The 15859-nt window shown below is 32.8% G+C and overlaps 1 non-coding gene across 1 annotated transcript; it reads left to right on the forward strand.

The window, feature by feature from the left end:
• The first annotated feature begins 2270 nt into the window (after positions 1-2270).
• On the forward strand, positions 2271-2389 carry LOC118609684. Its single transcript, XR_004953482.1, has one exon. It is a non-coding gene; the product is annotated as a 5S ribosomal RNA (ribosomal RNA).
• The last annotated feature ends 13470 nt before the right edge of the window (positions 2390-15859 follow it).

Consider the following 15859-nt stretch of genomic DNA (forward strand, 5'->3'; position numbering starts at 1 on the left):
GTATAAGAAATATACACTGAGATATTTAGGAAAAGGTTTACGAAGTGTATCGCCCTTGAGTGTTTCAGAAAACACACATGTACTTACACACATACACAGATCTAATTATAAAGCAAATGGGATAAATTTTTAACAGTAAGTGAAAGAGTATATGGAATTTTTTACTGCTCTAATTTTTGCAACTTTTTGTAAGTTTGAAATTATTTTCAAGTAAAAATTTTTAAAAATCTCTATCTTAAAACTATTTTTATACTTAAACTGTTAAAATTATTTTAATGAAGTAAGTTTAGACAAAAATGAAGCTTACTATATTAAATAATTCAAAATTTGAAAAGGAATAGCATGTAACATTCTACTTATGAAGTATTACATTTTATTGCTTTTAAAATGTTATTTTTAGATAATTACGCCATTTATGTTTTTATATATTTTCTGAAAAATACTGATTTAGGTATAGATAGAGCAACAGATCAATTGATATATAATATTTTAAGGAAATGCGTAAAATTATCTAACTATGATTTCTGGAGAACTTGTCATATTTAAACAAATTTTTTTCCTAAATCTATAAAACTTCTTTTTCTACTTTATTTACTTCACATTTAGTTTCTCACTATTTCACTTTTTCAAATTATTTACTATTGCCTCTGATGAATATAGTTGATATAATAGCTCTTATCTTAACCCAACAGAGGACTGATAGTTGTAAAGATATTAAAACAACCATTTTCTCCCATAGACACAAGATTCCCTTATCAGTTGTAACAAGTACCTCTCTGTCCATTGATATTCCGTTAATAAATGAATGTTTCTGCTCCATAATTTACGTAAAAAGATTTCAGTAGACTTAGCTAAATGACACACTGTGCTGACCCAAGGATGAAAACCTTGATGTTATTATTGCTTTTTGGAGATTATGAAAAATAATGGGCAACTCTGAAATATTTTCGCTTAATTTTTAATAAGACATCTAACGTATTGTCAGCAATGAAATTTTTAAAACTTATATCAACAGTGGATAGCCCTTTAAATTCTAAGTTATCCTACATCCCCAACATTAATGTTTTAAGGGGAAGTAATGAGACTGCACAATTGGTAGGGCAAATAATGGATTTGTCAGGTTGTAATATATACTTATGTATAGTTGTCATCACTTTGAAGTCTGTTAATAACAGCAAATTGAACATATTTTCAATAACCAAAATTATGTTTATTTGTGAAATTACATTATGAAAAGATTCTAATGCTGAACATGCACATAGTAAACTTTGTAAAAAATATTAATTGAATTTAATTAGATCATCATACATAAATTAATAATGATTGAAGTTATTTAATAATTAATTCCTTGAAACTATCTCGAACCAAATATTCCTCATATAGCTACAATTTTAAGCTATATCTAAATAATCAAAATTATCAGATAATTCAATAAATAAGTCAAATATGTAAATTATATTTTTGTTTCTAAGTAACTAGATTCCATATTTATAAATATTCAGATAATTGACAATTTCAGTTTCATTCTGTACATTAGATCCTCAGAATTTATTCATCATATTTTTTGTCTTTTAAAAGTATTTTTTATTTTCAGTGATAGTTGGCATACAATATTATATCAGTTTCAAGCCTACAACATCATGATTAAATGTTTATATAACTTATGAAGTGATCGCCTTGATAAATCTAGTACCCATCTGATATGATACATAGTTATTACAATATTATTGACTATATTTATGCTATACTTTACATGGCCATAATTATTTTGTAACTACCGATTTGTACTTCTTAATCCCTTCCCCTTTTTACCCACCTTCCAACCCCTTTCCCATCTGGCAACCCTCAAAATGTTCTCTGTATCTATAAATTTATTTGTTTTTTTGTTTATTTGTTTATTTTCTCCCTTAGATTCCACATGTAAGTGAAATCATATGGCATTTGTCTTTCTCTGTCTGACATACTCCACACAGTGCAATACCCTCTACATCCATCTATGTTGTTGCAGATGGCAAGATTTTATTTATGTATGTATTTATTTATTTGGCTGAGTAATATTCCATTGTACATATGTATCACTTCTTTCCATTGATGGACATCCAGGCTGCCTCCATATCTTGGCTATTGTAAATGATGTTGCAATGAGCATATGGATGCACATATCCCTTCAAAGAAGTATTTTGGGTGTCTTCGGATAAATACCCTGAAGTGAGATTACTGGGTCTTTCTTTGCCTCTTGCTTGCCTTCATTTTAAAGTCTATTTTGTCTGATCTACAGCCATGCTACCCTGAACTAGCCTGATCCCATCCGATCTTGGAAACTAAGCAGGGTTGGGCCTAGTTAGTACTTGGATGGGAGACCACCTGGGAAGACCAGGTGCTGTAGATGTAAAAAGTAAAAAAATAAGGGATTGTAAACTGACGAGGTCCTTGTAACCTGTGAGGTCAACCAAGGGTTGCTTTGCCTAAAAAATAAAAATAAAAAAATAAAGTCTATTTTGTCTAAGTATTGCTAACCCAGATTTTTTTTCATTTCTATTTTCATAAAAAAATTTTTCCATCCCTTTATTTTCAGTCTGTATGTGTTTTTTCATCTGAAGTGAGTCTCTTATAGACAGCATATGCAAGGGTCTTGTTTTCTTATCTCCTCAGTCACCCTAATTTTGATTGGAGCATTTAATTCTTTCATCTTATAAACTTATTCATCTTATGATTAAAAATTTACACACTTTGACCAATAGTTATTCATTTTTCCTTCCCTCCAGTTTCTGGAAATCACCATTTTACTCTCTGTTTCTATAAGCTTGATTTTTTTTTTTAGATGAATATAAGTGATACCATTTGTCTTCCTCTGCCTAGCTTATTTCATTTGGCCTAATATTTTCCAGGTTCATCCATGTTGTTGCAAATGGCAGGACTTCTTTTTTTATGGATGAATAATATTTCATATATTATATTACATAATATATCAATAGTATATACGTATCACATTTTCTTTATTCATTCATTTGTCAACAGACTTGTGTTGTTTCTATATCATGGCTATTGTGACTACTGCTTCAATGAACATGGGAGTACAAATATCTCCTTCAGATATTGATTTCATTTTTTTAGTTAGAGAAGTAGGATTGCTGGGTCATGTGGTAGTTCTATTTTTGACTTTTTGAGGAACTCCCATATTGTGTTCCATAGTGGCTGTACCAATTTACATTCCTATTAATGATGTACAAGGGTTCCCTTTCTCCATGTTTTTCCAACATTTGTTCTCTTGACTTTTTGATAATAGCCATCCTAATATGTATGAAGTGATGTCTATCTCATTTTGATTTTGATTTCTGTTTCTCTGAAGATTAGTGATCTTGACCATTTTTTCAGTAGCTGTTGGTCATTTATATATCTTCTTTGGAAAAATGTCTATTTAGGTCCTCTACGGATTTTTAAATCAGATTACTATTATTTTTGCTACTGAGTTATATGAGTACCTTATACATTTTAGATATTAATCCCTTATCAGTAGTTCACAAAAAATGTTCTCCTATTTTGTAAGTTGCCTTTCCATTTTGTTGATTTTTTTTTTTTTTTTTTTTTTTTTTGCTGTGCAGAAGCTTTTCAGTTTGATGTAGTCTACTCGTTTGTTTTTTTTATTTTGTTGTTTGTCCTTTTGCTGTCATATCCAAAAAAATCCTTGTGAGACCAATGTCAAGGATCCTTTCCCCAGTATTTTCTTCTTTGAGGCTTATAGATTCAGGTCTTACATGTAAGTCTTTAATCTGTTTTGAGTTAATTTTGTTGGTGGTTTAAAATAGGGGTCTGGTTTCTTCTTCTTTTTTCTTTTTTTTTTGCATGTGAATATCCAGTTTTCCCAGCACTATTTATTGAAGAGACTATCCTTTCTCCATTGTGTATTCTTGCACCCTTGTTAAAGATTAGTTAACCCTATACATACGAGTTTCTTGCTGGGATCTTTATTCGGTTCCATTGGTCTGTCTCTTTCAATGCTAGTACCACACTGTTTTGATTATTATAGCTTTGTTTTATAGTTTGAAATCCAGAAGTATGATGCCTACAGTTTTATTCTTTCTCAGGATTGCTTAGGCTATTTGGATCAATTTCCCCAGTAATACTTTCTGCATAGTTATTTTTCAATTTTTGCTTTACTCTGTTGCAGTAGGCCCTTAATTGGACTCTTGAGCCCTTCCAGAGCTATTTTTCTTCATGACTAGATCTTTAATTTTTGTTTTACATGGTAGAACAAATATCCTACTTCACCATTTTGCCAATATCCTTGCTGGGTAATGTTATAAATATAGATACATGCCGAAAGTTCCAAAGATAGATGAACAGTATTCTTATTACAGTGTCTATTTTTTTAATAATTATTATATATGAAACCACTGATGGATAATTAATATGTAATATATAGTATATAAATAACATAAAATATATATGTTGTGGATTCACACATTCTTTTAACAGATATTGATTAAACACCTACCATGTGCCATCACAGTGTTAAAAAGTAATAACTCAACTGTTAGGAAAATAGGAAGAAAAAACTAACAGGTAAATTCTGCAGCACTTAAAGTTGCTTCTTTATAGAGAATTTATAGAGACCCTGATTTATGAAAACATTCTGTCATTGACATTTGCTAGATTGATACTTGTTACAAGCAAGCTGAAAAATGCCCTCTACTAGAAGACATAGGTTTACCATGTCTGGACTGATTCCAGCCTGTTTCCATGGGGCACCCTTAAGGGGTTAGGTTTGGCTTAGGGAGGATGCAGTTTAGGAGTGGGAGATGAGGGTGCATATGAAGAAAGTACCTACTGTTTTGAGGAACTATTCACTTTGTTTTCCCTCAGTAACTTTATCCCAAAATTGCATTTACATTTTGGAAATTTTTCTTACTTCCAAGTACCTTGTTTTCACTTTCTGGAGATAGAGAAGTATGAGAAATTTCAAACTAGAAGGAAGAATGTAAACCTTTGACTTCTAGTCCATAGGTCTGTCAGTGCTTGAAGTTATGAATATTTCTATTTCTGCCACTTATAAATTATTTAGGCATAGAGAATATTATTTTAACATTCACGGAAAAATCTGACTGTTTTCCTTACCCCTTCTTTTAGTCATTCATTTATTCATTCAATAGTTAGAAAACAAACGAATTATAGAAAGCACAGTTAATCAATTCCCTTGTCCATCTATACTTCTGAGGAAAATAAATAAGTACATTATTTTTCATATTTTCTTATTTTTCACTTAGTTTTGAAAAAGTTTTTTTTCAAGCACCTACTATGTGCTGCTTGGAATAGAGGGCAGAAAGAGGAATATGCTAAAGTCTTAGTGTGTCAAAGCTCATTATTCATGAATACAACATCCTGGCTCAATTTGTATAATGTTATAAAAATGCTATATGGTTCTTATAAAATTGGAAATAATCACTGCTTTTAATAGGTTGCAACCAATGTTATATAAGCAAAGCTGTCACGGTAATGAAAATTTATATTACTGCATAATATTAATATTAATATTAACTAGTGCTCAAACTTTAGAATCACATGGAAGGCTAGTTATAACACAGATTGCGAGCTCATCCTCAGAGTTTCTGATTCAGTGCATCTAGGGTGTGATATAAGAATTTGTGATTCTAACAAGCTATCAGATGCTGCTGATGCTGCTGGTACTGGAAACACACTTTGATTAAATCAAAGTTACACAAACTAAAGCCATGGGTTAAATCCAGCCACTATTTGGGTTTATTTTTGTAATTAAAGATTTATTAGAACACAGCCTTATCCAATCCTATTGCCTATGTGTGCTCTTATGCTACTGTGACAAAGTTATGTAGTTATGATAGAAAAGATCTTATGACCCACAAAACCTAAAATAGTTACTATCTGGACTTATAGGCAAAAAATTGCTAACCTTGGATTTAAATGGTCATTGTGTTATCATCTGGGATTCTGATTTGAAACTATGTCTGTGATTTTTTTTTTTTTTTTTTTTTTTTTGTAGAACATTATCTTGATAATCACAAATCCAAAGCAAGAATTACTGGCTTAAAGAATTAAACAAAATGATTTCAGAAAGTGTTGATTAAAGAGTAAAATAGAAATTCCTTTATACAACTCCAGAGAGTGATTGTGTCAGTAAGAAACAAAAGGATAAATAATACAGTTTAAGGGGTAAATTAGTTTGAAGATCAGACCTAATTGTATTATTTGACATGTCAACTTAAAAATTCTAGATGTTCAATATTAGCTGATATCGGTTGATAAGAATATAGGGAGAATGGATATTTTTTCAATATTTTTTTCCTGAGGTAAATAATGGTAACTTTCACTTCTCTCAAAATAAGGGTGTTTATAAAGTGCCTGTTGAAATAGTATCAGTGTTGAAATTTATTCTTTTTAAATTGATCAGAGACTTCAGAAATAACATAAGTCAATATCCAGATTACAATTAATTCACAGGAAAAGTGAATTAATATCTTAAATTTTTCTGGAAGTCTTTCTCCAAATAAGCCTTTGGTTTATGCACTTTGTGGGGCTTTGATTTAGAACTGTGTTACTTGTGCAGAGAGGCAGTGAGGGAACCTGTATTTTTGGTTGATGCAGATCCCCGCTGAGATGGTGAAGTTCCTGACTCCTCAGCTGACTGCCTTTCCCAAATGCAGCAGAGCTAGAGCAGGGACTACGTATTGTTCCTACAGTCTTAAGGTAAAGCAAAATTTTCTCAACTTTGACATTACTCACTTAAAAAAAATATTTTTTTAAAAATAGAAACAATCGTTTCAGTTTTGTGATTTATTTTTTTGCTTATTTTTTTTCAAAATACACTTTTCAATAATTTCCACTGGAACGTGAATTAAAGACAAATGTGAAAGCAATAAAATTACAAAAGATAGAAAAATATCAAAATTTAAATTACTGACGGTAGAAAGAGGAATAACACTGTCTCTACAGTTATCCCCAGTGAACTTGATAATAAGGAGCCACGGATGTATCCGAACTTGATAATAAGGAGCCACAGATGTATCCATAGTAAAAAAACCAGCAGAACTGCAAAGAGCACAACTTGTACATGCCTATTTTAAGTGTAACTCTTTATATTTGAAATGCAAGTAAGGCTAGACCTTATTGTCCTGATATAGACTAAGTGTTCCCTCAAAATTCTTATGTTGAGCCCTAGCTCCCCAATGTAATTGCATTCGGAGACAGAGCCTTTACGGAGATATTTAAATTTAAATGAATGAGGTCATAAGCGTGGAACCCTAAACCCATAGAACTGGGGTCCTTTAAGTAGAGGAGGAGACACCAAAGATCTCTCTCGTTCCCTGTGCTTTGCACAGAGTAAAGGCCATCTGAAGACACAGAAAGAAGGTAGGTATCTGTAAGACTGAAAAATAGGTCTCACCAGAAGCCAACTTTGCTGTACCTTGATCTTGGACTTTTAGCTTTCAGAATTGTGAGAAAATAAATGTCTGTTGTTTAAACCACCCATCTGTGGTATTTTGCTATGGCAGCGTGAGTGGAATAATACATGCTTGTTGTGCAAAATGGCCTTAGCAATAGTCAAATGCAACTATTGTTCTTACGAAGGTATTTGAAAATGAACTGTTACTATTTTAAAGAAAAGGTATCAGAATTTTTGTATTAAAATCGAAAACAATATAGATGAGAAGCTGTGGCTAGAGGAATAGAAGTAGACAAACAAGAAAATAACAGTATGATTTTGCCCTAAGGGATGGGAGTTTAGTAGAGGTATGGAGAAATAATTGCCTTTTTTTCTCTTCTCTTGTCTGATGGCCATGGCTAGGACATCCAATATTATGTTGAATAAAAGCAACAAAGGTGGACATCCTTGTCTTATTCCTGATCCTAAGGAAAGTGCTTTTAGTGTTTCCCCATTGAATATGATGTTAGCAGTAGGTTTGTCATAATATGACCTTTATTATGTTGAGTCGTATTCCCTCTGTTCCTTCTTTGACATGATCATATGATTGTTATCCTTCATTTTGTTCATGTGCTGTATTATGTTAATTGATTTGTGAATATTGAACCACTTTTGAATCTCAGGAATAAATCCAACTTGATCATGGTATATGATCTTTTTAATGTCTTGCTGAATACAGTTTGCTAATGTTTTGTTGAGGATTTTTGCATCTGTGTTCATCAGGGATATTGGCCTATAATTTTTTTTTTTATAATGTCTTTTTCTGGTATTAGAGTCAGGGTAATGGTGGCCTTGTACATGAGCTTGGGAGCCTTCCTTCCTCTTGAATTTTTTGGAGAAGTTTCAGAATGGTAATTGTTAATTCTTCTTTGAATATTTGGTAAAATTCACCTGTGAAACCATCAAGTCAAGGAATTCTGTTTGTTGGGAGTTTTTTGATTTGATTTCGTTAGTAGTAATAGGTCTGTTTAGATTTTCTATTCTTGATTTGGTCTAGGAAGATTGAATGTTTCTAAGAATTTATGCATTTCTTCCAGGTTGTCCAATTTGTTAGCATATAATTGTTTATAATATTTTCTTATAATTTTTTGTATTTCTGTGGAGTCAATTGTCACTCTCCTTCTTCATCTCCGATTTTATTTATTTGGGTCCTCTCTCTTTTTCCTTGATGAATCTGGTTAACGGTTTACTGATATTGTTGAACTTTTCAAAGAATGAGCTTGGTTTCATTGGTCTTTTGTATTGTTTTTATTGACACTATTTCATTTATTTCTCCTCAGATCTCTATTATTTCCTTCCTTCTACTCACTTTGGAGTTTGTTTGTTGGTTGTTCTTTTTCAAGTTCCTTTAGGTGTAAGTTTAGATTTTTTTATTTGAGATTTTTTTTGCTTCTGGAGACAGGCCTGTATTGCTGTGAATTACCCTCTTAGGACTACTTTTGCTGTGTTCCATAGTTTTGTGTTGTGTTTTCATTTTTATTTTTCTCAAGTATCTTTTGATTTCTTCTTTGATTTCATTGTTAACACATTCATTGTTTAGTAGTATGTTATTTAGCCTTTAAATGTTTATATGTTTTTTAGGTTTTTTTTCTTGTAGTTGATTTCTAGTTTCATAGCATAGTGGTAGGAGGAGACACTTGATATGATTTCAATCTTAAATTTACTGAAACTTGTTTTGTGGCCTAACATGTGGTCTATCTTAGAAAATGTTCCATGTGTACTTGAAAAGAATTTATGTTCTGCTGCTTGGGGTGAAATGCTCTAAAAATATCAATTAATCCATCTGGTCTAATGTGTCATTTTAGGCTGCTATTTTCTTGCTCATTTTCTATCTGGAAGATCTGTCCCTTGGTGTCAATGGAGTGGTAAAGTTCCCTATTATAATTGTATCACTGTTGATTTCTCCCTTTATATCAGTCATATTTACTTTATATAATTAGGTGCTCTTATGTTCAGTGCTTAAATGTTTACTAGGGTTATGTCCTCTTTATAAAATGTCCTTTTTTTTGTGTCTTATTATAGCCTTTCTTTTAAAGTCCTTTTTGTTTGATTTAAGTATTGTTACTCCAGCTTTTTAAAATTTCCATTTGCATGAAATATATTTTTCCATTTCTTCACTGTGTGTGTCTTTTGATCTAAAGTGGGTTTCTTGTAGATGGTATATGTATGTTCCTCTTTTCTTACCCATTCAGCTACCCTATGTCATTCAATTAGAGCATTTAATCCATTTACATTTATAGTGATTATTGATAGGTATCTACAAAGTTATTGCCATGTTATTATTCATATTTATAGGTTTTTCCTCCTCTTCTTCTTTTTAAAGAGTCCCTTTAACATTTCTTGAAATACTGATTTGCTGGTGATGAACTCCTTTAACTTTTTCTTATCAGGGAGGGAAGCTGCATTTCTTAATGGAGTTTTCTGGGAATATTTAGTTCTAGATGGCCAGAAGATTGAGATTCTTTTCCTTTGCTGGCTGGCAGTGGAGGTCATTCACAGCTTCTAGAGACTGCCTGCATTTGCTGGCTCATAGCCCTCCATCATTCAAGCCAGTAAAGGCAGATCAAATCCTTCTCATAGTTTGAATCTCTTTGACTTCTTCTCTTTAAACTCTCTTGCCTTATTCTTCTACCTTTCTCTTTGGCTTTTGAAATTTCATATAACTACATTGGGTCAACCCTATCGTAAAGTCAGTTGATTAGGGACCTTAATTCCATATGCAGAGTTCCTTCACAGCAGTAACCTAGATTCATGTTTAAATAACCTATTGATGGGAATCTTTGCGAAGGGACATCTTAGAATTCTACCTACCACAGGTAGTATCAGAAGTCATGCTATGTGTAGGGGAAATTCAGAACTCTGCCTCACAATGTCTAATAGCTGCACTTGAGACTACCGAAACTGTCATTGCGATGCCTGTCACTAACACCAATCTTTTTGTCACCACCGCAGTGATATCTCCTATCACAGGAGGGTATTTAGAGAAAGCTCATTTTAGTTTTACTCTTTCCTTTTGCAGCCTCCTTGTCCTGGGACTCAGGCAGGAGTCTTTGGGCATTTGGCCAGAGAACAATCTAATACAAAAATACTATGTATCGTTTTTTTATCCCCCTCTGACAACAATCCTTTATCTTTGAAACAATTTTCTATACCTCTAGGTTTAAGAATGAGTTCTCCAGAAGGCTCCTTGGTCTATAGACTCCTGCCATTCCTACCTCCTAATACCACCTCTTAATATGTTTGCTTAGATATACTCAAATCTTAGAATAAATATAGATATAGTTAAAACCGAAATCCTTGCTAGACCACGCTGCAAAGATATACATCGGAAATTCCATTTTCCTCAGATTTGGGGTATAATTTGTTTGGATTTTATAATTCATGTTTTTTCGAGAATTTAAAGGCCTTGCATGATTTGTACAAATTCCCCTCCAGCTTACTTCCTTGTGGTCCTGTCTCTCCCTTCTCCTATATATTTGTGTGTGTGTCAATTAGTACTTGGCTCGTAGCAGTGTATAACAGAAACAGAACAGTGGTGACTCAGTCCAGTCAGGGATTATTTATCTCGGGTCTAACTTTACAGTGTCGTCATTGTCTCCAGCTCTTTTCTTTTTTCTGCTCTTCTATCCTCAACATACAGCTTTTATCCTCCTGGTTGCAAGATGGCTGTTTCACCTTCAGTCTCTCGACTACACTTTCAGTAGGAAAAAAATAGAAGGAACAGTTGAAGAGTCACTTATAGAATGGAAGCCAAATCACCAGCCGTTTTTCAGTTATATTTCATTGTTGTATGTTGTGTACCTGGACACATTTAACCTCGAAAAAAAAGTTCTGTTAATTAAGAAGAAGAGCACATGGTTATTAACTCGACAGGTATTAGTAGCAGCTGCCACAGTGAGTTCTTTCTCACTTCTGATTAAACTAGCTTGAGCAAACAGGCCTGTCATTCATTAGTTTACACCAAAGATCACTCTACTCAAAACATTACAAGAGTTTAATAATTTTACTGAAGAGTTAAGATTTCTTCAAGTATGAGACAGTTTCTCAAACATCTTTTTAACTCCACATGCTAATCTTTTCATTTCACATGACTTGAGCCACCCCATCAAATGAAGAATTCCTAAGATGAATGCCTCTGCCAGCCATTAATACAGTTAATTTTTCACTTTACTATATATATTGTGCTTTGATGTAAAAAATATAATATTTTACAAAAAGGAAATATTCATGCCCTACATTTATAATGTTAAAATAATGTTATTTCCCACATTCCTATGATTTCAATTTCCAGGAAGTCAGTATCACCATCCATATTGAGAAAAACTGTTGTTATGCTGTGAGGAATAAGAGCTTTAAAACTATTCCTCTGGGCTTCAACAGGTTCCTAAAATCCAGTAGGGTTGTAGCAGCTCGATGGAACAGAGTGTAAAGCTATTACATAAGAAATTAGGAGACTGGGTCCTGTATTTTTGCTTTAACACTAAGAACAATTACTGTAAGAAATTAAAAGAGCCTGTTCTGTTTTGATCCCCATATGACTCTTCTATAGAATGGAGTTGGGTGGGATAATCTTTAGGTCCAAAAAAGTTCTGCAATTTGAGGGCAAAAATGCTTATAATCAGCCATTGTTTTAACAGAGATGGGGACTCTAAGAAAAGGAAGATGGGAACAGGAGGAGAGAGTGGTAGAGAAGCAGAGAGGCAGGTAAGGAGAGGCAAAGAAGGAAAGGAAGAAATAGTTAAGGGGAGGTCGAGAACATCTAACTTAGCCAGGCAAACAGTTATAACCTAATAGCAGGTAGGACCAAGGGGAAAATGTAACTACCTCACACTCCACATTTGGCTGTGGGTAGGCAGTTCTGTCTTGTTTTAAAAGGAACAGCAAAAGGTCAATCCCCCTAGGAGACCTGGATACTCTCAGTTTCACTTGTGTGATATATTGCCTGATGTTTCCTCAGCGTGAAGACACTAGTTCATATCAACAGATTCCCCTCTCTTTCACTGTGCCTAGCTTATCCTTAACTACCCTTCCAAGCTTGGCGCAGGAAGCACTACCTCTGTGGAGGAATTTTCACCTCTGTGCTCTTTGCCCCAACTCATGCGTGTTGTGGGCTTTTTCTGTGTGTCCTTATACTTTCTGTTATCTTCCATTAGATGTATCTTTATATACAGGTGTATTTATTTATTCATTTTATAAGGTGTTAAGTCAGCAGAGTTTACAGGGTAGAATAGATATTATGAAAAAAAGCATTATTGTAGGTAATAGGGTCGAAGATAGTTGCTTTCGAGAACTGAATAGTCTATCAGGAAATAAATTAAAGGAAAATATAAATGCTATAAGATATGTACACAATTCCATGGGAGCAAAGAGGAGAGGTATGTAAATAAAACATAAGGAGTTAGAGATGGCTTTCCAGAGAAGTCTCCTAAGCTCCGACCCAAAGAATAAGAATTATCTAGCAAAAGAGAAAGTATAAGCAGGCATGACAACCAGAGGGCACAGCAAAGGAAAAGAAGAGAGGTATGGCACAGCTTGGGCTGTAAGAAGTCACTGTGGCCACAATAGAGGGCTTTCCTGGCAAAGGTAGTCCAGGGATGTTCATATGGTCATGTGCACCAAGTCGAGGTGCCTCCTAAAACTTATGGAAGCCATGGAGAGGTTTAAAGTAGGGATTCGACATGATAATTCACATATGGATGCCACAAAAATGCCTTTGGTTTTCCTTTGAATTATTGACTTAAAAAATTCATACTGAATTAAATTCATATATTTCTTCTTACCTATTAGACAATGAATTTCTTTGAAAGCAGTGACAATGTTTTATTTGTATCTCTTCACTTAGCAAATCTGCTACACATGGTAGGTAGGCATAAATATCTGCCGAATGAATAAATAAATGAATAAAAACATGAATAGGGGAAGTTGGATGGAAAGAAAAGTGAGTTTGTTAAGTGATGTTCAGAGATGCTGTTAAACTGCAAATTGAATGAAAAAGGATGATACTTCAGTGTCTCTAAAAGCTAAACTGATGCTTCCTAATTCTGAAGCTGCAGTGGCTTGAGATGTAGAGCTATTTTTCAATGTTTTAAATCTCAAAAGTAAAAAATACTTTTACGATATCATGAATAGAAATTATAAAATTTAAAGAAGAGACAAACATGAATTGTTAAAAGGTATTTTCTTCCTAAAACTAGTATAATACGTAAGTGCTAATATGTAACCAGTATTTAAACAGCAAACTATGATGTTAATAACATGATTTTCACCCTGTTCAAGTCTTTTTCATTTTATTTCAATTCTTTTTTATTGACATAATTGCATACAATATCCTATTAGTTTCATGTATACACCATAGTGATTAAATATTTATATACATTATGAAATGATCTTTACAGTAAGTCTAGTTATCATCTGTCACCATAAAGTTATTACAATATTACTGGCTATATTCTCTATAATGTACATTACATCACCATGAGTTATTTGCTTTATAACTGGAAGTTTGTAACTCTTAATACTCTTCACTTATTTTATCCTTTCCCCCGATCTCTCCCCGATCTTCCCCTCTGGTAACCACCAGTTTGTTTCCTATATCTAGGAGTCTGTTTCTGCCTTGTTTTGTTTGGTCGTTTGTTTTATTTCTTTTTGGATTCCACATATAAATGAAATCTTATGGTATTTGTATTTGTCTGACTTATTTCGCTTAGCATAATACCCTCTAGGTTCATCCACGTTGTCTCGAATGGCAAGATTTCATTCTTTTCTATGGCAGAGTAGTATTCCATGATATATATGTACCACATCTTCTTTATTCATCCATCTATAAATGAACACTTAGGTTGCTTCCATGTCTTGACTATTGTAAACAATGCTGAAATAAATATAGGGGTGCATATATCTCTTCGAATTAGTGTTTTTGCTTTCTTCAAATAAATACCCAGAAATGGTATTGCTGAATTGTGTCGTAGTTCTATTTTTAATTTTTTGATGAATAACATAATTATTAATTCAGGGAAAAAGATCCTTGGCTAGGTCAGGGACATTCTTGAGGTAAATATCTATGCCTACATTTTACATACCATTTAGATTCCAGATTTTAAACCAGCTACACCACACATCCTGTGCCACTAATGAGAGAGTGTCTAGGATTAAGTAGTAACCAGCTTCCATATTTAAAATTTTATTCATATTTTGGGAAGAGGAAATACATGTGAAAATATTAGGTGGAAAGCTGCTGTAAGCTCTTTTAATTAATGATGTCAGTGGGAAACCTAGATATTCAAGACCATGAATCACCAAGATTGAGCCACATATTTAGTGTCATAAGATCTTCAACTACAGGCCTAATTCTTAGGGAACAAACAGTTTCAAGGTAACCAGTCTTGCAAGTTCACACTTAGAAAATACAACAAATTTTATATATAGTTTTAATAATTATTACAAGGACCTTGAAATGTTTTATGAATGGATTAATCCTCATAACCTCTGTTTGGAAGATGGCAAGTATTGTCTTCATCTTACAGAGTGAAAAATTGAGTCATCTAAAGGTATTGGCTTGTCTCCAGTTAGCAAATTAGAACATGAAGGTAAAGAAAAAAAGCACCTTAAATCTGCTGCCTCTTTGTTTAGAGCTTCAGTCACTAAAGTTTGGCAGCCATCTTGATTATAAAATTATAAAATTTATTCCCTCTCGAAATTTATTCTTGGCAGATGTTTCCCTATCAGTAAATTTCAAAATGTATGCTGCTTAAGGAAGAAACACTTTTTCTCTTCTTAGGATTTTACCCAGTTGCATTCGAAAATGCTGATAGTAAAACACGACTTTGCTGCTTCATTTTTAAAAAGTTAAATGAGTTTATCGTTTAACAAAGCCTGTATTTTAAAAACCTACTCTTCAAGCTAATATTTTTGTTTTTTAAAAATTAATTACTTTTATTATAATGTCTAATAAATGCATAATGCATTCATATGAAGCTATAAATATGATATATGTATGGTATAAAGATATATGATACAAAAATATTGTAAAACCAACAGCCATGTACTCACATCCCAGCTTAAGAAATACATTACAAGTAACTTTGAAGCTCTCTTTCCTCATCCTCAAAGTTAAACGCTGAATGGTATATTTATCATTTCTTTGATTTTCTGTATAGCTTTGCTACATCTAAACATATCTCTGAAACAAAAACAGCATATTGTTGAATTTTGTTTGTTTTTAAACCCTATATAAATGGAACTATAGTGTATAAATATTTTTGTGATTTACTTCTCATGTCATTTTAACTCTAGTGCTTAATTTCATTATGTGTATATCATAATTTATTTTTTCATTATTGTGTCAATTGTCATTTCTATTATTATTATTGATGATGATGATGATGATGATGATGATGATGATGC

The sequence above is a fragment of the Rousettus aegyptiacus genome, unplaced genomic scaffold (assembly GCF_014176215.1).
Source record: "Rousettus aegyptiacus isolate mRouAeg1 unplaced genomic scaffold, mRouAeg1.p scaffold_m13_p_11, whole genome shotgun sequence".
Classification (NCBI taxonomy): domain Eukaryota; kingdom Metazoa; phylum Chordata; class Mammalia; order Chiroptera; family Pteropodidae; genus Rousettus; species Rousettus aegyptiacus.